Raw genomic sequence first — 21,992 nt, 5'->3', positions numbered from 1 at the left:
AAGATTCAACAACTGCTTGAGTTGACGACAACATGTAAAATTAATACCTAGGTATTTTTTGTTTGACATAAGGGAATAAATTGAAGTTATTAGATCACCAATAAAGTGAAAATGGCTAACTAGATACTAATCGATGCGTTTCTCCAGCAGACAGCCGACCGGAGTGGCCGAGCGGTTCTACGCGATACAGCCTGGAACCGCACGACCCCTATGGTCGCAGGTTCGAATCCTGCCTCGGGCATGGATGTCTGTGATGTCCTTAAGTTAGTTAGGTTCAAGTAGTTCTAAGTTCTAGGGGACAGATGACCTCAGATGTTAAGTCCCATAGTGCTCAGAGCCATTTGAACCATTTTCTCCAGCAGACAGTTGATTTTTGACAATTGGTATCGTCATAATGAAAAATGGTGGAGCAGTCACAATTGCTTATTCTTATTTCGTTCATAACTTGGAGCAATGAAACCATTGTATACTATTCATCATGAACTGCAATGGTTGTCACATGTACAGTGTGACCAAAAAAACATGTGATCACTTTCTTGGAACTGCTTCGAGAAGGAATCCGTTTTTCGGTTTTCTTCGAACATTCACACAGGTGACACACCTATTTTCCGGCTCGTACGAACATATCCACGTTTCGTTTCTTTTTAAGATTCGCTGTGATGATTTTGCATTTCCTTCGTTGGATTAACTTTTCATTGCCATTATTCACTTGCTTTGTAGCCTGACGGTCCTTTTTGATTCGCTTATGTCAAACAAAAAACTGCATGGACTTCAGTACTTCAGAATGCTGTTGAATTCTCCCAAGATCATCCGTGTAAGGTACCAACACACAATAGAAAAAAATATGTTTACGGAATTGAATCGGACGCATGGAAAAATGTATAACTTTTAAGGACGAATATTTTGAGAAAGGAAGAAAAATGTACAAAAAAAAAGTTTTACGTATGGACGCACCAAGTCTGAAATTTTATCGCTGTTTGTTTAAGCATTCCAACGCATCAATGCCTGTGCGTTCTCGTGAAGCAGGTCACCATGTCTTCTCAGCGGCGTGGGAGGGCTACAAGCTTGTTGATCCATACTCAGCGAATGCCCCCCCCCTTCCCCCGCCCTCCCTCCTACATCAACCTCACACCCATAATTAAGGCGAGGCGCGTGGAAGGTAATTGGTGGGTTAGAAGTGCCGTATACGGGGCTGCACTGCTCCAGGCTGAAGCCTAGATGTACGCTTTATAATTGAATAGGACTGTACCGAATTCAACAGCGTGTGGTGAACGTTCCTCTGGAAGTAAAACCCGACTTCTTAACCACAGAGTATAAATATCTATGGAGTGAGAATCTGAATGCTCAGAACGAGAATTCTGCTCGCAACATCTCCTGCATTCAAGTCATATTATTCTGGGACGGCGCATTTTAGCCCGTAGAGTGCTTACCATATTTTGAATGTTATTACTTCGCTGCTACAGACAGACCACCTTCAGGAATACCAAGAAACTTCGTACAAGCGTTTTACAAACATTTTGACAATCTGATACCAGGAACTGAAGTTGGCTTAAAAATGTGAAGAGCAATGGTATTACGCTTTTTGCCACGGTATCATAGCTCAGATTCCACTTTATTTTTTATTTTTTTCGGTAACAGGACAAGAAGTGACAGCCAACAATTTTTTTTTTTTACGTTTTCTATCCCACTTACACATATTGTAGAATGTCTCATCTAATTATTTACGTTCCAATGACACTGTAGTCGGCGCCGAAGTGTCATGAAAAACCAACGCAGTAGGAAGTATGAAATTGTTATAGTAAATACGGAAAGTGATATACACCATTTGCTTGTCCATTATTACTTTCAAGTTTTCTTTACTTACCCTTCTGCTTTTTATAGACAACTAAAGTACAATATGTGATCAAAAGTATCCGGACACCCCAGAAACATGTTTTTCATATTAGATGCATTGTGCTGCCAGGTACTCCATATCAACGACCTCAGTAGTTATTAGACATCGTGAGAGAGCAGAATGGGGCGCTCCGCGGAACTCACTGACTTTGAACACGGTCGCGTGACTGGGTGTCACTTGTGTCATACGTCTGTACGCAAAATTTCCACACTGCTAAACATCCCTAGGTCCACCGTTTCCGATGCGATAGTGAAGTGGAAAAGGTTAAGGGACACGTACAGCACAAAAGCGTGCAGACCGACCTCGTCTGTTGACTGACAGAGGCCCCCGACAGTTGAAGAGGATCGTAAAAATAGGCAAACACCTATCCAGAACATCACATCAGGATTTCCAAACTGCATCAGGATCCACTGCAAGTACCATGACAGCTAGACTGGAGGTGAAATGAAATGTCGTGTGGCTAGGGCCTCCCTTCGGGTAGACCGTTCGCCTGGTGCAGGTCTTTCAAGTTGACGCCACTACGGCGACCTGCGCGTCGATGGGGATGAAATGAAGATGGTAAGGACAACACAACACCCAGTCCCTGAGTGGAGAAAATCTCCGACCCAGCCGGGAATCGAACCCGGGACCTTAGGATTGACATTCCGTCACGCTGACCACTCAGCTACCGGGGTCGGACTAGACTGGAGGTGAGAAAACTTGGATTTCATGGTCGAGCGGCTGCTCATAAGCCACACATCACGCCAGTAAATGCCAAACGACGCCTTCCTTGGTGTAAGGAGCGTAAACATTGGTTGATTGAACAATGGAAAAACTTTGTGTGGAGTGACGAATCACTGCACACAATGTGGCTATCCGATGGCAGGGTGTGGGTATGGCGAATGCCCGGTGGACGTAATCTGCCAGCGCGTGAAGTGCCAACAGTAAAATTGGAAGAGGGTGACTGTTCAGAAATCGGCCCCAAGCCCCCCAGCCATTTGGTATACGTGCTACGGACTGCCTCAAGGATCTGGATCTCTCAGGCATGAAAATACACACCCAGGGATGGAACGCACTGCCGCCTTGGTGTCTTCGGAGGCACAAAGTGATTTTAAGCTTGTACTCCAGATATGGTTTTTACAACTTTGTTTTCGTCTATTTTAAGTATGTACCAGACTTTTATCGTTATTTATACAGATGGATCCCAGCAGGGGAATGCTCTCGGTTGTTCTGTGGTTTTCCCTGAAAGGGATAATTTGCAAATTATGATGCGGAATCATATGACATTCTAATGGCACTGGAGAGGGTTCACAGACATCACCGTACGAGTTTTCTTATCTGTTCCGACTCTCTTAGTGTACTGCAAGCGCTTCACTAAATGTATCCGGTAGACCCGCTGATTCAGCTCATCCATGACTGCTTACAGCGGCTCCAACGCCGTGGCAAGGAGGTGATCTTTTGCTGGGTACCTGGCCACATTGGAATACAGGGTAACGACATGGCTGATAAAGCTGCCAAGGAAGCATGTTGGGATGGTTCTGTCCATCAATGTCCCATCCCGTTTCACGCCATTATCTTATTTTCTGACAGATGCATCATGCGTCAGTGGGAGACTGAATGGTTGCAGGTGTCGGACAACAAACTGCGGTCGCTCAAACCGACCACAAAAGCTTGGCGGACTTCGTGTCAGCCTCGCCACTGGAAGGAGGTTTTGCTTACCAGACTGCGCATCGGACATAGCCCTTTCACACATGGCTTCCTCCTCCGGGGGGAGGATCCACCTTTCTGTGAAGTTTGTGGCGTGCCGCTTTCAGTTCAGCATATTGTGGCTACGTGTGTCCTGTATACTGATATTAGGACAGCTCTTGGTCTCACTGGAGATCTGCCCACGGTCCTGGTAGATACTGATACCAGTGTTAACAGAGTGGTGAAATTTTGTGAATTATCAGCCCTCATTCCAACTGGTGGGGAAGGGTGGCAGACTTTAGTACGTTATAAACTGCTCTGCATGTGGGGACAGCCTTCGTCCCCACCTATGAGATTTCATGTTGACTTTTCGACAGGGCGCTGATGACCGTGATGTCGAGCGCCGCTTCAACCCAACGCATCATCATCATCATCATCATCATCATCATCATCATCATGGAGGGTGGTGTTACTGAGTGGTCGTAATTTCCATGGAGCGGGCTTGCACCCCTTGTTGTTTTGCGTGGCACTATCACAGTACAGGCCTACATTGATGTTTTAAGCACTTTCTTGCTTCCCAATGTTGAAGAGAAATTCGGGAATGGCGATTGCATCTTTCAACACCTTTTCATAATGCACGGGCTGTGGCGGAGTGGTTGGACGACAATGACATTCCTGTAATGGACTGGCCTGCACAGGGTCCTGACCTGAATCCTATAGAACACCTATAGAATGTTTTGGAACGCCGACTTCGTGCCAGGCCTCACCTACCGACATCGATACCTCTCGTCAGTGCAGCATTCCGAGAAGAATGGGCTGCCATTCCCCAAGAAACCTTCCAGCACCTGACTGAACGTATGTCTGCGAGAGTGGAAGCTGTCATCAAGGCTAAGGGCGGGCCAACACCACACTAAATTCCAGCATTACCGATGGGGGGCGCAACGAAACTGTAGGCAATTTTCTACCAGGTGTTCGGATACATTTGATCAAATAGTGTACCTAACATTTCTTCGCCATCTTATCAGATCTTATCAGAAAAGAATAACCATAGAGTAAGCCCAAAAAAAAAAAAACTAAAAAATACTAGATCAATGTTCGAAAATGGAGTAATGAAAGAAGTAACAGCCAACAGTATCTTTTTGAGGTTCTCTACTGCATTTACTCATATTGTCGAATCTGTTCTAATTGATTACATTACAATTACACTGTCTAGGAAACTGTCTCACGCAGAAGTACTTAGATAAACGCAAGGGTTTGAGAACCTGTATAAATTGAAGGAAATTAATCAGACTAACATGTATAAATTTTATCTGCAATGAACGTAGCACCATGCCGTTTACTGGAACACACTTGTAAATTTATCTAGCACTTGTCTCGTAAACACGTGGTCATAAAACCGCAGAAATTCTCTCTACAATACAAGACTTTATAATTCTGTGTCTCGATGTTTTTCGACATATAAAAGTGCCTCGTATCAATATGACATTTACAATTATAAATCTGTTGTACATACCTATGAAAAGTAGCTGTTTCTGCTTTCACAAACTTCTCTTCACATCCGTGGCATCAACAGTACTGCACTACAGCTGTTACTAAAACTCATAGGTGCAGAAAGGTACATCAAAAAAGTCGAATACGTGTAATATTCAAATTTCGCTATCACAGGAAATTGCAGTGTCGCCCCAGAATCACATGACTAGCCTAGTTTGATGTTGAGAATATGCACAGTGGGCTAAGATCATTCCATAGGTAAACATACTCTATGGACGCAACAACAGATGCTGAGAACACCCAGCAGAATACTGACTTCTTTGTTAATCTTAGATGAACGAGGGGTGCACTGACATCACAGACATAAGAACATCTACAGGTCCAACATGATAGTGGGAGCCAGTAATTTCAGCGAGCCCGGCAAGAAGCTCTCACACGTCCACTATTTGCAATATTCTTGTGAATTTTTAACATGAGGAAAGAGCTAAACACAACCTCCACAATGACAGATCTCGCTCATTAACTGATAGACATCATTGCACTGTAGCAGTGCTGTCCAAATAGCCAAACTATTTGTCATCTATATACCAGTGAGTCTGCAGGCTTTCGGGTTTTCGTAGTCGCTGTAAAATATGAGTCCTCTTCAAACTGCATGATGTCCCAATCTCTGTTCTGAGATTCTCTCCAGGATTCCACTGCTGCATCTAGATGGCTGAATGCTGTTGAGATAAAGCGCCGTGTTGAGATATATGTGTCCTGATAGAATTTTTCTGTCGGTGGAGATATTTTCAATTTAAAGGGGAGTTTTTGAACAGTCCGACGGTGTTACTATGTGCTCACATTGGCCGCCAGTACTGGCTGACATTTTTATGGGGCATTTCGAATAAAAGACATTAAGTAGAGCGAAACTAAACCATCTTGCTGGCTCCTTTATGTGGATGACACGTTTGTTTTATTGCCACACAACAAGAAATAGCGACGTAAATCCGAATATTTTCTAAATAACATTCATCCAAAAACTTCGGCCTCCCGTTCCTAGGTATGTTAGTCTAGAGGATACGTGACAATACTCTCGCACACAGTGTTTACAGGAAGCTTACCAACGCAAATACGTATTTAGATGTCCCTTCGCTCCACCATCCAGCCCAGAAACAAGCAGCTCTGAACATTTCGTCTTCATATGCGTTCAGGATCAATGACAATAAGACCTTGCAATGAAAGTTAGATTTCCTGAGTGAAGCATTGATAGCTCACTGCTATGATGATCATTTCATAACCAACCCGAGTGGCCGAGCGGTTCTAGACGCTACATTCTGGAACCGCGTGACCGCTACGGTCGCAGGTTCGAACCCTGCCTCGGGCATGGATGTGTGTGATGTCCTTAGGTTAGTTGGGTTTAAGTAGTTCTAAGTTCAAGGGGACTGATGACCTCAGACGTTAAGTCCCATGTGCTCAGAGCCATTTCAACCATCATTTCATATAAAGGCCCTTCAAGCGAAGGGGTAACAATAATGCAAACAAGAACAAGGAACCCTCCCTCTTACATTGTAAGATTACCGCTCGTTAGTAGTTTAATCGACCTCATAGGCAGAATTATTCGGAAGAATGGTGCAAGTATTAGACTTTTCCGTCAATTCAAAATAAAGTCCTTCCGACCTACAACGGCCGAAACTGACCGCATCCTCTCTGCGGAAGTCTATAAAATGACGTCCGGCTATAGCAAACGGTGTATAGGGGAACAGGGACAATAAGAACACGGATTGAAAAGCACGAGCTCTACGCATGTTAACGACAAAATGTAAAATCTGCAGTAGCGGAACACCAAGGAGAATGTGACCAGGTTGTAGATTACTAAGAACGTACTAGTGCTGGCCAAAGAATGTAGTGTTTGTAGAAGGAATGACGAATACAGGATTCCGGCATCGTGGATGCCGGCCTTCAAGGAAGTAAACGCCCAACCGCGGTGAGCGATAAATATCAGGAAGCACCTGCGACGGTTCGACGGCAGTTATATTTTGGATAACATTCCCTCTCCCTTTCAACATGTGCTTTTAGTACTTGCCCATGACGAAGGCCCAACAACGACAGCTTGGAGGTTTTTACCCAGTACTTCCACTAACGTGAATTCTTTACAGACGAATGGAAAAACTGGTAGAAGCTGACCTCGGGGAAGATCAGTTTGGATTCCGTAGAAATGTTGGAACACGTGAGGCAATACGGACCCTACGACTTATCTTAGAAGAAAGATTAAGGAAAGGCAAATCTACATTTCTAGCATTTGTAGACTTAGAGAAAGCTTTTGACAATGTTGACTGCAACACTCTCTTTCAAATTCTGAAGGTGGCAGGGGTAAAATACAGGGAGCGAAAGGTTATTTACAATTTGTACAGAAAGCAGTCGAGGGACATGAAAGGGAAGCAGTGGTTGGGAAGGGAATGAGACATGGTTGTGGCCTCTCCCCGTTGCTATTCAATCTGTATATTGAGCAAGCAGTAAAGGAAACGAAAGAAAAGTTCGGAGTAGGTATTAAAATCCATGGAGAAGAAATAAAAACTTTGAGGTTCGCCGATGACATTGTAATTCTGTCAGAGACAGCAAAGGACTTGGAAGAGCAGTTGAACGGAAAGGGCAGTGTCTTGAAAGGAGGGTATAAGATGGACATCAACAAAAGCAAAACGAGGAAAATGGAATGTAGTCGAATTAAGCAGGGTGATGCTGCGGGAATTAGATTAGTAAATGAGACACTTAAAGTAGTAAAGGAATTTTGCTATTTGGGGAGGAAAATAACTGATGATGGTCGAAGTAGAGAGGATATAAAATGTAGACTGGCAATGGAAAGGAAAGCGTTTCTGAAGAAGAGAGATTTGTTAACATCCAGTATTGTTTTAAGTGTCAGGACGTCGTTTCTGGAAGTATTTGTATGGAGTGTAGCCATGTATGGAAGTGAAACATGGACGATAAATAGTTTGGACAAGAAGAGAATAGAAGCTTTCGAAATGTGGTGCTACAGAAGAATGCTGAAGATTAGATGGATAGATCACATAACTAATGAGGAAGTGTTGAATAGGATTGGGGAGAAGAGAAGTTTGTGGCACAACTTGACTAGAAGAAGGGACCGGTTGGTAGGACATGTTCTGAGGCGTCAAGGGATCACCAATTTAGTACTGGAGGGCAGCGTGGAGGGTAAAAATCGTAGAGGGAGACCGAGAGATGAATATACTAAGCAGATTCACAAGGATGTAGGCTGCAGTACGTACTGGGAGATGAAGAAGCTTGCACAGGATAGAGTAGCATGGAGAGCTGCATCAAACCAGTCTCAGGACTGAAGACCACAACAACAACTTCCACTTCCCCGAAAAACGAAGGGGAAACAGTATTTTATGAGTGGAAGCAACATTATTTTTCGACAGTATTCAAGCGACCAGTAGAATCCTGAAGAAGAGGCCAGCATAGGGATCTAAACGTCGAACATCGAAGAAATTTGAAGAGCAACGTGCTGCGGCTTATCAACTCAGAGTATTTTACCAACTACTTATAAAGCATAGGTGAGGAGTTGTATTGTACGTCTGGTACAGATTTGTTGAGTGGAGAGAGGACACTGCTGCACATGATCATGATGCTGACCGTACAGGTAGACCATTGATCGAAAGAACGATGTGTGGAGCGATGGGCGGAGGTTTGCGTGAGATAATTAGAACCGGCACATGATGTTGCACTCAGCAGGCCATGTATCGAGCTGCCGCATACGAGGTGAGCGCAGTTTATCTGTCGTGTTTTGGCGAATGTCGCAGTCGGTGCAGTGGTGCTACTCTGGGTATGTTATTTCCACCTTGAGGTCAGACTGTTGGTTACGACGGACTGCAAAATGAACGCAGTGTCCATGAAAATATTTCAGATAGTGGCATATTCCACACGCTAAGGAAACAGTTTACAGTCGTATATGACCTGTATGGAGCAACAACGTGTGGGTGTAACGTACCGTCACAATCAAATCACTGAAGATGGAGCTCTGTCTCGAATCGGATATGGATGGTACGGAAAATAGTCGTGCCATGCTTAAAGTAACCAATCTCTTTTTTTCCTTTTTTTTCATCAGTCCTGTGATTCTGATTTGATGTGTCAGTCCAATTTATATCGTCTCCTACGGTTCTTTGCCCCTCTAAAACTTTCTCTAGTACCATGGAAATTTTATTCTCTGATGTCTTGACACATGTTCCTTCTTCTTGTCAGTGTTTTTCACATATTCCTTCCCTCCACGATACTACTGAGACACTCCTCATTTTATCTGATTTTTGACATCTTCCTATAACATCATACGTTAAACCATTCGATGTTATTCTTTCACGGTTTTCCGACAGTTCACAATCCACTTCCATACGATTCTGTGCTCGAGACAGAGTCTCAGAAATGTTTCCCTCAAATCAAAATGGCTCAAATGGCTCTGAGCACTATGGGACTTGACATCTGAGGTCATAGTCTCCTAGAACTTAGAACTACTTAAACCTAACTAATCTAAGGACATCACACACATCCATCCCCGAGACAGGATTCGAACCTGCGATCGTAGCGGTCGCGCGGTTCCAGACTGTAGCGCCTAGAACCGCTCTCAAATTAAAGCCAAAGTTTGTTTCTAGTAGACTTCTTTCACCCAGTAATGCGCTCTTTGCGTATACTAATCTGCTTTTTATATTGTCCTTGCTTCGTCCATTACGTGGCACTTTGGTTGCAAGGTAGCAGAATTCCGTCACTTGGACTACTTCGAAGTCCCCAGTTTTTCCGCTACTCCCCAGTACCTGCTTCTTCGGTTTCCTTTCAGTCCATACTCTTGAGTTCAGTAGACTGTACATTCCATTCAGTGGGTTCTGTAATTCATACTCGATTTCACTTAGGATAGCAAATGCCACCAGCGAATGTCGTCATTGATATCCTTCCACCATGAATTTTACTCTCACACCTGAGCCTCTCTTTTTATCTGCGTGATTGTGTCTTCGATGTACACCGAAAATCGAATTTGTTTATATTCTTGTTGAAACATACCGTTTTTTAAAAAAATAACTACCGCAACCAACCGATGCTACAGTTCTTCCCGGAGGTATTCTACAGGGTTTAGGTTGAATAGTTGATAAAGTCTTTAATGTTCAAATGTGTGTGAAATCTTATGGGACTTAACTGCTAAGGTCATCAGTCCCTAAGCTTACACACTACTTAACCTAAATTATCCTCAGGACAAACACACACACACACACACACACACACACACACACACACACACCCATGCCCGAGGGAGGACTCGAACCTCCGCCGAGACCAGCCGCACAGTCTATGACTGCAGCGTCTCAGACCGCTCGGCTAATCCCGCGCGGCTAAAGTTTTTAATGAACAGACTGAACAGTAGGGGAGAAAGACTGCGTCCCCGCATCACACTCCTTTCCTATCCAAGCTCGTCTTTGTTGGTCTTAAATTGTTCTTGTTAGTTCTCATACATATTGCCTGTAGCTTGCTCCATTTTTGTAAAAATTTTGAACGTCTTGCACCGTTGTTAAAATGCTAAGTTCCACATGGAGAAACGTCTACATCTACATCTACATCTATACTCCGCGAGCCACCTTACGGTGTGTGGCGGAGGGTACTTATTGTACCACTATCTGACCCCCCCTTCCCTGTTCCATTCACGAATTGTGCGTGGGAAGAACGACTGCTTGTAAGTCTCCGTATTTGCTCTAATTTCTCGGATCTTTTCGTTGTGATCATTACGCGAGATATATGTGGGCGGTAGTAATATGTTGCCCATCTCTTCCCGGAATGTGCTCTCTCGTAATTTCGATAATAAACCTCTCCGTATTGCGTAACGCCTTTCTTGAAGTGTCCGCCACTGGAGCTTGTTCAGCATCTCCGTAACGCTCTCGCGCTGACTAAATGTCCCCATGACGAATCGCGCTGCTTTTCGCTGGATCATGTCTATCTCTTCTATTAATCCAACCTGGTAAGGATCCCATACTGATGAGCAATACTCAAGAATCGGACGAACAAGCGTTTTGTAAGCTACTTCTTTCGTCGATGAGTCACATTTTCTTAGAATTCTTCCTATGAATCTCAACCTGGCGCCTGCTTTTCCCACTATTTGTTTTATGTGATCATTCCACTTCAGATCGCTCCGGATAGTAACTCCTAAGTATTTTACGGTCGTTACCGCTTCCAATGATTTACCACCTATGGCATAATCGTACTGGAATGGATTTCTGCCCCTATGTATGCGCATTATATTACATTTATCTACGTTTAGGGAAAGCTGCCAGCTGTCGCACCATGCATTAATCCTCTGCAGGTCCTCCTGGAGTACGTACGAGTCTTCTGATGTTGCTACTTTCTTGTAGACAACCGTGTCATCTGCAAATAGCCTCACGGAGCTACCGATGTTGTCAACTAAGTTATTTATGTATATTGTAAACAATAAAGGTCCTATCACGCTTCCCTGCGGTACTCCCGAAATTACCTCTACATCTGCAGATTTTGAACCGTTAAGAATGACATGTTGTGTTCTTTCTTCTAGGAAATCCTGAATCCAATCACAAACCTGGTCCGATATTCCGTAAGCTCGTATTTTTTTCACTAAACGTAAGTGCGGAACCGTATCAAATGCCTTCCTGAAGTCCAGGAATACGGCATCAATCTGCTCGCCAGTGTCTACGGCACTGTGAATTTCTTGGGCAAATAGGGCGATCTGAGTTTCACATGATCTCTGTTTGCGGAATCCATGTTGGTTATGATGAAGGAGATTTGTATTATCTAAGAACGTCATAATACGAGAACACAAAACATGTTCCATTATTCTACAACAGATTGACGTAAGCGAAATAGGCCTATAATTATTCGCATCTGATTTATGACCCTTCTTGAAAATGGGAACGACCTGCGCTTTCTTCCAGTCGCTAGGTACTTTACGTTCTTCCAGCGATCTACGATAAATTGCTGATAGAAAGGGGGCAAGTTCTTTAGCATAATCACTGTAGAATCTTAAGGGTATCTCGTCTGGTCCGGATGCTTTTCCGCTACTAAGTGATAGCAGTTGTTTTTCAATTCCGATATCGTTTATTTCAATATTTTCCATTTTGGCGTCCGTGCGACGGCTGAAGTCAGGGACCGTGTTACGATTTTCCGCAGTGAAACAGTTTCGGAACACTGAATTCAGTATTTCTGCCTTTCTTCGGTCGTCCTCTGTTTCGGTGCCATCGTGGTCAACGAGTGACTGAATAGGGGATTTAGATCCGCTTACCGATTTTACATATGACCAAAACTTTTTAGGGTTCTTGTTTAGATTGTTTGCCAATGTTTTATGTTCGAATTCGTTGAATGCTTCTCTCATTGCTCTCTTTACGCTCTTTTTCGCTTCGTTCAGCTTTTCCTTATCAGCTATGATTCGACTACTCTTAAACCTATGATGAAGCTTTCTTTGTTTCCGTAGTACCTTCCGTACATGATTGTTATACCACGGTGGATCTTTCCCCTCGCTTTGGACCTTAGTCGGTACGAACTTATCTAAGGCGTACTGGACGATGTTTCTGAATTTTTTCCATTTTTGTTCCACATCCTCTTCCTCAGAAATGAACGTTTGATGGTGGCCACTCAGATATTCTGCGATTTGTGCCCTATCACTCTTGTTAAGCAAATATATTTTCCTTCCTTTCTTGGCATTTCTTATTACACTTGTAGTCATTGATGCAACCACTGACTTATGATCACTGATACCCTCTTCTACATTCACGGAGTCGAAAAGTTCCGGTCTATTTGTTGCTATGAGGTCTAAAACGTTAGCTTCACGAGTTGGTTCTCTAACTATCTGCTCGAAGTAATTCTCGGACAAGGCAGTCAGGATAATGTCACAAGAGTCTCTGTCCCTGGCTCCAGTTCTGATTGTGTGACTATCCCATTCTATACCTGGTAGATTGAAGTCTCCCCCTATTACAATAGTATGATCACGAAACTTCACGACGTTCTGCAGGTTCTCTCTGAGGCGCTCAACTACTACGGTTGCTGATGCAGGTGGTCTATAGAAGCATCCGACTATCATATCTGACCCACCTTTGATACTTAACTTAACCCAGATTATTTCACATTCGCATTCGCTAATAACTTCACTGGATATTATTGAATTCTTTACTGCTATAAATACTCCTCCACCATTGGCGTTTATCCTATCCTTGCGGTATATATTCCATTCTGTGTCTAGGATTTCGTTACTGTTCACTTCCGGTTTTAACCAACTTTCCGTTCCTAATACTATATGCGCACTATTTCCTTCAATAAGAGATACTAATTCAGGAACCTTGCCCTGGATACTCCTGCAGTTTACCAATATTACGTTAACTTTTCCTGTTTTTGGTCTCTGAGGACGGACGTTCTTTATCAACGATGATAGTGTCCTCTCTGGTAAGCCGTCAGGTATTTTATCGTTTCGCCCAAGGGGGGGTCCCTCTAACCTAAAAAACCCCCGTGTGCACGCCACACGTACTCTGCTACCCTAGTAGCTGCTTCCGGTGTGTAGTGCACGCCTGACCTGTCTAGGGGGGCCCTACAGTTCTCCACCCAATAACGGAGGTCGATGAATTTGCAACCATTATAGTCGCAGAGTCGTCTGAGCCTCTGGTTTAGACCCTCCACACGGCTCCAAACCAGAGGACCGCGATCGACTCTGGGCACTATGCTGCAGATATTAAGCTCAGCTTGCACTCCGCGTGCGATGCTGGTTGTCTTCACCAAATCAGCCAGCCGCCGGAAGGAACCAAGGATGGCCTCAGAACCCAAGCGGCAGGCGTCATTCGTTCCGACATGTGCTACTATCTGCAGCCGGTCACACCCAGTGCGTTCAATAGCTGCCGGAAGGGCCTCCTCCACATTACGGACGAGACCCCCCGGCAAGCACACCGAGTGCACACTGGCATTCTTCCCCGACCTACCCGCTATTTTCCTGAGGGGCTCCATAACCCGCCTAACGTTGGAGCTCCCTATAACTAATAGGCCCGCCCTCTGTGACTGTCGGGACCTTGCCGGAGAATCGGCCACTGGCCCAACAGGCGAGGCATCCTGTGGTGGCTCGGAAACGATGTCATCACCACTAGGAAGCACCCCGTACCTGTTGGAAAGGGGTAAGGCAGCTGCCACGCGGCCAGATCCCACCTTCGCCTTTCGGCCAGGCACGCGCGAGCCCACCACTGTCCGCCATTCACCCTGGAGTGATGGCTGACCGGTAAGATGCTCACTGCCGGAAGACGCAGCGACATCAGGGGTTCCATGTGATTCCAAGGCCACCGAAGTAGGCATAGGTCTCACCACAGTTGCCCCAACGCCACTACGAGCCGACGCCTGCGCCTCGAGCTCGATGAGCCTAACAGACAAAGCCTCCACCTGCCCCCGAAGAGTGGCCAATTCTCCTTGCGTCCGCTCACAACAACCACAGTCCCTACACATGACTGTTTACCCTACTCTATACGGTGACAAATTCCCAAGATAATCTTCTGATGAGCTACTCTGATAATCAAGAAACACTCACTGAAATACGAGACGCGAAAACTACGCTAGGTTTTCCCAGAAAAACTATTTAAAAGCTAAGCGCAGCAAATAAGTACAAAAACGCTTTATACAAACAGTCTATGGAGAGCCTCTCCGGAAATTCATGATGAAACATATGTTATATCAATGACATTTATTGATCATTTATCATCACTTGCGTGTAGCATTTGCAATGAATATCAAATGAAAGGATTAGATGCTTAATCTAAACTCCGAACAGGCCCGGTAAGGACCAACGGTACCGACCGACCAGCGTGTCATCTTCTGCCGCTAATCGTCACTGGAAGCGGATTTGGAGGGGCATTTGGTCAGCACACCGCTCTCCCAGCCGTTGACAGTTTTCGAGACGGGAACCGCTACTTCTTAGTCACGTAAGTGTTCAGTTGGTCTCACAAGGGCTGAGTGCACCCTGCTTGCCAATGGCGCTCGGCAGATTCGGATGGTGACCCATCCAGGTGCTAGCCAAGCCCAACAGCGCTTAACTTCGGTGATCTGACGGGAACCGGTGTTACCACTGCGGCAGGGCCGTTGGCAGACGCACCATGTGCAGGAATAGAATTTATGTACATTGTAGCTCACAAAATATTATGTTCTGGACGACAGCAAGGGTGATTGCTTCCTGAAATTTATTCTAATACACGTATACGTTACTCACACAATAATTAAAAGTAAAAAATAAATATGCTAACTGAATTAACAATTAACTCAGGGTTGCAGATAAATTGTTCTGCGAGCGGTTTAGTTCTTGTCATCACCAGGCACTTAATGGCCGGTTGGTTGATAAAGGCGGCACACGTGAGCCAGCAAGCAGTGTATCTGGGTGCTGGTTGTGTTGTGTGGCAAAAGAGCAGAAATGCCGGGAGTGTAGCCGCAGGCATAGCTGAACCATCATAAGGGTCAGTCGGCAAATCGGAACCGAAGTACTGAGGAACCTCTGATACAGTGTGTCCAGCGATGGAGTCCTTGATATTAACATTAAATAACTCTGAAAAGTAAGATCGAAAGAGGAGGGCGGCAAAAGATACGTTTATTGCAAAAGCTGTAAGAAATTTATACAGAAGTTTCGAGACAGTTCGAAAAGCTGCTAAGAGATGGCGCTGTACTCTGAGCAGCTCGTACATTATCAGTGAGCATAATTAAACTCGTCCTCTGCAAGCAGAGGTGACTCAAGTGAACAATGAAATTTGCCATCATATCCTGTAGTGCGTCAACGGAAATGGATTCAAATGCCACACAGGTCGCAGATTGAGACTCCTCCAGCGTGGTGTGATGGTTCCGATGGACGGTGTGTAAATAGGCTGTTTAGGTTTTTATATTGGTAACGCCACGTAGTGCTCTGCATGAAAATCGCTGACTGCGCTGTGTGCAGTCTGTGGCTGGTTGCACTCATTGTGGGAAGATTCGCTTGTGTAGTGTTGGGCTGTTGGATGTGAAAAGCGCGTAGCGTTGGGCAGTTGGAGGCGAGCCGCCAGCAGTGGTGGATGTGGGGAGAGAGATGCAAGAGTTTTGAGAGTGGACGATCTGGACGTGTGTCCGTCAGAAAAAGGAAATTTGTAAGAATGGATGTCATGAACTGATATATATTATGACTTTTGAACACTATTAAGGTAAATACATTGTTTGTTCTCTATCAAAATCTTTCATTTGCTAACTATGCCTATCAGTAGGTAGTGCCTTCAGTAGTTTGAATCTTTTATTTAGCTGGCAGTATTGGTGCTCGCTGTATTGCAGTAGTTCGAGTAACGAAGATTTTTTTATGGTAAATGATTCTGAAAGGTAGAGGTTATTGTTAGTCAGGGCCATTCTTTTGTCGGGGTTATTGAAAGTCAGATTGCGTTGCGCTAAAAAGATATTGTCAGTTTAGTGATGATCAGAATAAGTAAAGAGAGAAATGTCTGAGTACGTTCAGTTTTGCTCAGTTGTTTGAAACTCAAATAACGTGGAAGTTTACCAGCACAGTCATGCTTAATTTTCAAAGGGGAAGTTTCAAGTGTCTTTCAATGTGCCCCACAAAAATTAGTCACAAGGAGTGAGATCGGGCGAATATAGAGGCCAATCTATCCCTGCTCTGGTAAATTTGCAATAATCCAATATAATGACTATGTTCGCAAAGTATTCATCAAGAAAGAGAGAAATCTGTTGGGGACGATGTTGTCTGGCCCCATCTTGCATGAACCACTCGGTGCATCGTCGATCCTCCAAAACTGCAACGTAGAGTTCACTAGTGATCGTTTCTCGCATGAGAAAAGGGGCAGTAATACCACTGTTACATAACGCAGCCCAAACAGTAGCTTTTGGAATGTACGTTGGTTTCGTTTCACAAAAATGGGGATTTTTTGGAACTCTGAAATCGCCAGTTTTTTATTCATGAATCCATTCCTGTGGAAGTACTGTAACCAACTCTCCCACTTTTGCCGGGATCTCCTGTATGATAGAAACTTTTTAAATCCTCCCGACTCCCTTACTGTTTCTCTCGTTTATTTCGTCAGTGAGCACTATTATAGACACTAATCCCGCAAATTACTATCGATAGTTCAAATTCCCTTACCGACAGATCTAAAAAAGTCTTAGTATAATAATCGATACTATTGTCGACGTATAGTATTTTTTTCATTCATGCTTCTACATAAATAAGGCGGTTCGGTCAATGGAATGCGGAGAGCAGAGAGAGAATGACTGATCTACTCGTCTGGAGGTGTCCTGAGAGGGGGAATGTTTACTTTTTTCTCGGTCATTAGGTCTACTGGCAACCCACGGATCCGCTCGCATAGTACTTATCAGCAGCTGTGGTATAAATAACAGACGGAAGTAACAAGGACTTCCTAAAGCGGATTACAGAGACGTTTATGTTTAATCGCACTAGTTACATTATTTTCTCAATCGTCTCTCACAACATAACATTTCGCAACGCTTCGAATGGGCCAGCACTGAAATCTCCATTGTCACCCATTCGAAGAAAATATAACGTAGCTATTCATTTGAAATTTATTGCGACTGAATCTCCCTTAAAGTCATTTTAAGATCATGGTCACCTGAATTAAAATCATGACCAACTGTTGGTCACCGTAGGTGGAAGTGAGCTTCGTCTGTGAACCAGATGCAGCCAATGTGAGAATGTGGTTCGCAAAGTCAGCCCTTTATCGCACAGCACGTGTAGGTACAGCCTGATGGCTTTGGATTCCGAATGGAAACATGTGTACACTCTGTCACAGTATTTTCTGCCCACTGGAACGCTTCAAACTAGTCGGTGTTGCAATTCTTCAATAGATTTCCTTGAATTTTTCTGAATAATTTCAGAAACCGTGGCGACATTTTCAGGAATAACTACTGCTTGCCTGGGGCCAACATTTCCGCCTAGATCATCAGCCACGCTGCCTGTCCGTTGGAATTTGGTGAACAACTTGCGAAAGGTTTTCGCGTCGGGTCCTTTTGGAACATTAAATCGTGTATGAAAACTGTGACTTTGTAGTCGTAGGATTGTGTTCCAACTTGTGATATTCCAGTACCAGGAAAACTCGTTGTTAAATGGAATACATGATTTTAACCTCTCCTTCTGTACGCTAACTCCTTACAAGTTAGACAATCCTCCCTTACAATAAACATATAGTTTTTCGCACTCGCCTATCGATTTTAATTTTCAAGGTATTTAATTTTGAAATCAGGGACACCTTCGCTGGACACCTTGTAAGTGGCAGATCTCACCTGAGAACTAGCAGCGAAATACATTTTTTTTTTTTTTTTTTTTTTTTTTTAAATGTCAGCTAGCATCAAAGGGTCTGATATTAAGAGGAACTCTGCCCTACTAGTATGCAAATTTTTTTCTGAGTGGTCTTTATCTCTGCAGAGATGGGATCCATTGTCTCACCAGTGAAATTATTTGGTAGCCCTTTGCTCATGTTATGTAATGCCCTTCTTCGCCATGCTGAAGTAAACATGCACTTGTCAAAGTGGTAATTTTTAAGAGCATTCTTTAGTAATGTTCAGTTTTCCGACATCAGCAAACCTCCGTGTAGTGTAAGTCATAAAGTCTCTAGTATGTCACTTCCTCTGTGCCATTATCTCCGACACACTAAGTGTTTGTCCAGACCTACAGTGGTGGTGATGTGTCTACCTCGAAAATTGTCTAGCAAATAGCTCCTTCTGTCTTGCCTCCAAGTCAATCCCCTTCCCACTCACACAGACGCTACACCACCCCAGTGTTGGCATTTACTGAGTTAGGGAAACCGTGGAAAACCTAAATATGGTTTACGAACCGGTTTTCTCAAATGTGTAGTGAATTCACTACTGTCGCTCGGTTGTATCCATGCTGATATCTACAAATCACATATCACTGATCGTGGTTTGAAGAAAATCAGGTGGTTTTTCTGGCCTGCGCCTGATCAGATATTCAACCTAAACTTTTATAATATACTTGGGAAGAACTACGGCATCAGTTGGGTGCCGTAGCTATTTGTTAAAAAGCGCTGTGCTTCAACAAGAATATAAACACATTCTATTTTTGGTGTATTAAAACTTAGTGAAAAGCCTTCCCCGAACATAAAACGCTATGATAGTAGCAAAAGGAATTCCTGCAAGCTGTTAATTATATGGCTACTGCACAGCTTATAACAAGCAGCTGCACTAATATTTATTAATTGTAACATGTTTTCCATTTCAAATGACACTAAAATATCTCTTCTTTAGAAAGATCTGTAACAAAGTTCATTTGGATAAATGTTATCCTTACTAAGTTACAAGGAAGGGCACTACGAAGAAGCCTCCAGTGACGAAATAAATACGTCTGTTCTTGAGCAATAGGGAGGAGAAATACCCAGGTAAAGGAAAGAAAACGCCAACATAAATCACCTAGGAATGAAATCAAAAGGAAGTGTAGGAAACTTAGAGCGAAATGTCTGCGGGGAAAAATGTGAAGAAATTGAAAAAGAATAGATTGTCGGAAGGACAGATTCAGCATACAGAAAAATTAAAACAACTTTACGACTAATTAAAAGCAAGGGCGTAGACATTAAAAATGCTAAGGAAAAACCGTTGTCAAATGCTGAAGAGAAATAGATGGAAAGAGTGTACTGAGGACTTATATGAGGGGAAGTAACTGACCACTGACGTGATAGAAGAAGAAATGAGCGTCGATTTGGAAGCGTATTAGAGAGAGTATTTGTAAGAGCTTTCGAAGACTTGCAGACTATCTGAAATTGATGCCAGAAGTCGCAACCCAGTTGATATGTAGAATGTATTGGGCTTGAGACATACCATTAGATTTTCCGAAAAATATCATTTACAGTGTCGAAGATACTAAAGGCAAGGGCATAGGCACAATCAGCTTAACAGCTCATGCATCAGAATTGCTGACAATAATAACATAAGGAAGATCGTTCAAAAATGTTCAAATGTGTGTGAAATCTTATGGGACTTAGCAGCTAAGGTCATCAGTCCCTAAACTTACACACTACTTAACCTAAGGGAGGACTCGAACCTCCGCCGGGACCAGCCGCACAGTCCATGATTGCATCGCTTTAGACCGCTCGGCTAATTCCGCGCGGCAAGGAAGATTGAAAAGAAAATTGAGGATCTGTGAGGTAACGATCAATTTGACTTTAGGAAAGATAAAGGTGTCAGAGGCAGTTCTGACTTTACACTTAATAATGGGAGCAAAACTTAAGAAAAGTTAAGGCTACTTAGGATTTGTTGCACTACAAAAAGGACTAGACAACTTAAAATGATGCACAATTTCCATAAAAATAAGCATAAACTATAGGTAATGTAGTGTAATATGCAGTGCGTACAAAAACAAAAAAATTAAGAATAATTAAGAATGGAAAAAAAGAAAAAATGCTAAGACTAAAAATGGTGTGCAGCAAGTATACAGTCTTCCTCCCAACAATTCAACTTTTATATCGAGAAACAACGATGGAAATAGTAGGTTTAGGAGTGGGATCAAAATTGTGGGCGAGAGAATATTAATGAAAAGAGTCGCTAATGTACTTTCCTCATGGAAACTGAGAACGGATTACAGGACCTGTTGAATGGAGTGAAATGTGTAATGGGCAGTGAATGTGGACTGAGAGTAAACCAAAGGAAGAAGAAAGAAGCAATAGAAATGAAATTATCGACATACTTTGCATCAAAATCGGGGACCAGTTAGTGGACGGTTTTGTACATAGGATGATAGGACATGTCTCGGGACGTCCATAGCACCACGTGCAGGCGACAGGAATTACGGAACGATTTCGTTTCTGAAGAGGGTACAACGCCTCCAGCACCATTTCCTTTGGTCAGTAGCGGAACGGTGACCGCCTGGTTTTATCTTTGCCTAACGTTGCTCGAAATCAGCAAGCTTCAGTGACGCTAGCACGAACCACGGCACGCAGTTTCAGTGGAACAAACGGTCCGACACCTGTGCGTGGTACATCGTATTGACAAAACACAGCTCTTTTTTGTTCGTGTAATTAGATTGGATTTTTTCTCGAAGCAATGCAAATATTACAACTATTTATTAAGGTTAGTGGATGTAGATAAATCTTAAATATATCGCTGTTTTATACATACACACATCAAAAAAAGTGTTGCATCACCCCGATTCCCAGAACTCCTGAAGATAGACGTTGACTGTGGATATTGTATCACAGACACAGTCCCTGTTACTGTTCAGAAATGTCACCAGCCCAAAGATGTAAACTACCATGCATGGGCAGCACCTATTACACGGAGGAGGTCCGACAGCTGATCAGTTCGTCATTCCACCAGGAAGGAGGTACACGGCTCGTGTTGTCCGTAGTTCAACCATGTCTAGACGGTCAATACTGCGGTTCGATCGCGTCCGCATTGTTACTTTGTGCCAGGAAGGGCTCTCAACAAGGGAAGTGTCCAGGCGTCTCGGAGTGAACCAAAGCAATGTTGTTTGGAATGGAGGAGATACAGAGAGACAGGAACTGTCGATGACATGCCTCGCACAGGTCGCCCAAGGGCTACTACTGCAGTGGATGACCGCTACCTACGGATTATGGCTCGGAGGAACCTTGACAGCAACGCCAGCATGTTGAATAAGGCTTTTCGTGCAGCCCCAGGACGTCGTGTTAAGACTCAGACTATGCGCAATAGCCTGCATGATGCGGAATTTGACTCCCGACGTCCATGGCGAGGTCCATCTTTACAATCACGACACCATGCAGCGCGGTACCGATGGGCCCAACAACATGCCAAACGGATTGGCATCACGTTCTCTTCACCGATGAGTGTCGCATATGCCTTCAACCATACAATCGTCGGAGACGTGTTTGGAGGCAACCCGGTCAGGCTGAACGCCTTAGACACACTGTCCAGCGAGTGCAGCAAGGTGGAGGTTCCTTACTGTTTTGGACTGGCATTATGTGGGGCC

General features: G+C 43.8%; 1 protein-coding gene and 1 pseudogene across 6 annotated transcripts in view; both read right to left on the bottom strand.

Moving 5' to 3' along the window:
- LOC126457087 (uncharacterized) overlaps window positions 1-21,992 on the bottom strand; it is a 763,934-nt gene that overhangs the window by 216,345 nt on the left and 525,597 nt on the right. The gene's annotated exons all lie outside the window — the stretch shown is intronic.
- LOC126459633 (5S ribosomal RNA) lies at window positions 15,032-15,150 on the bottom strand (annotated as a pseudogene).

This window comes from Schistocerca serialis, chromosome 2 (genome assembly GCF_023864345.2).
Source record: "Schistocerca serialis cubense isolate TAMUIC-IGC-003099 chromosome 2, iqSchSeri2.2, whole genome shotgun sequence".
Taxonomy (NCBI): Eukaryota; Metazoa; Arthropoda; class Insecta; order Orthoptera; family Acrididae; genus Schistocerca; species Schistocerca serialis.
Note: the sequence above shows the minus strand (reverse complement) of the source record. Positions and strands in the feature narration are given on the sequence as shown.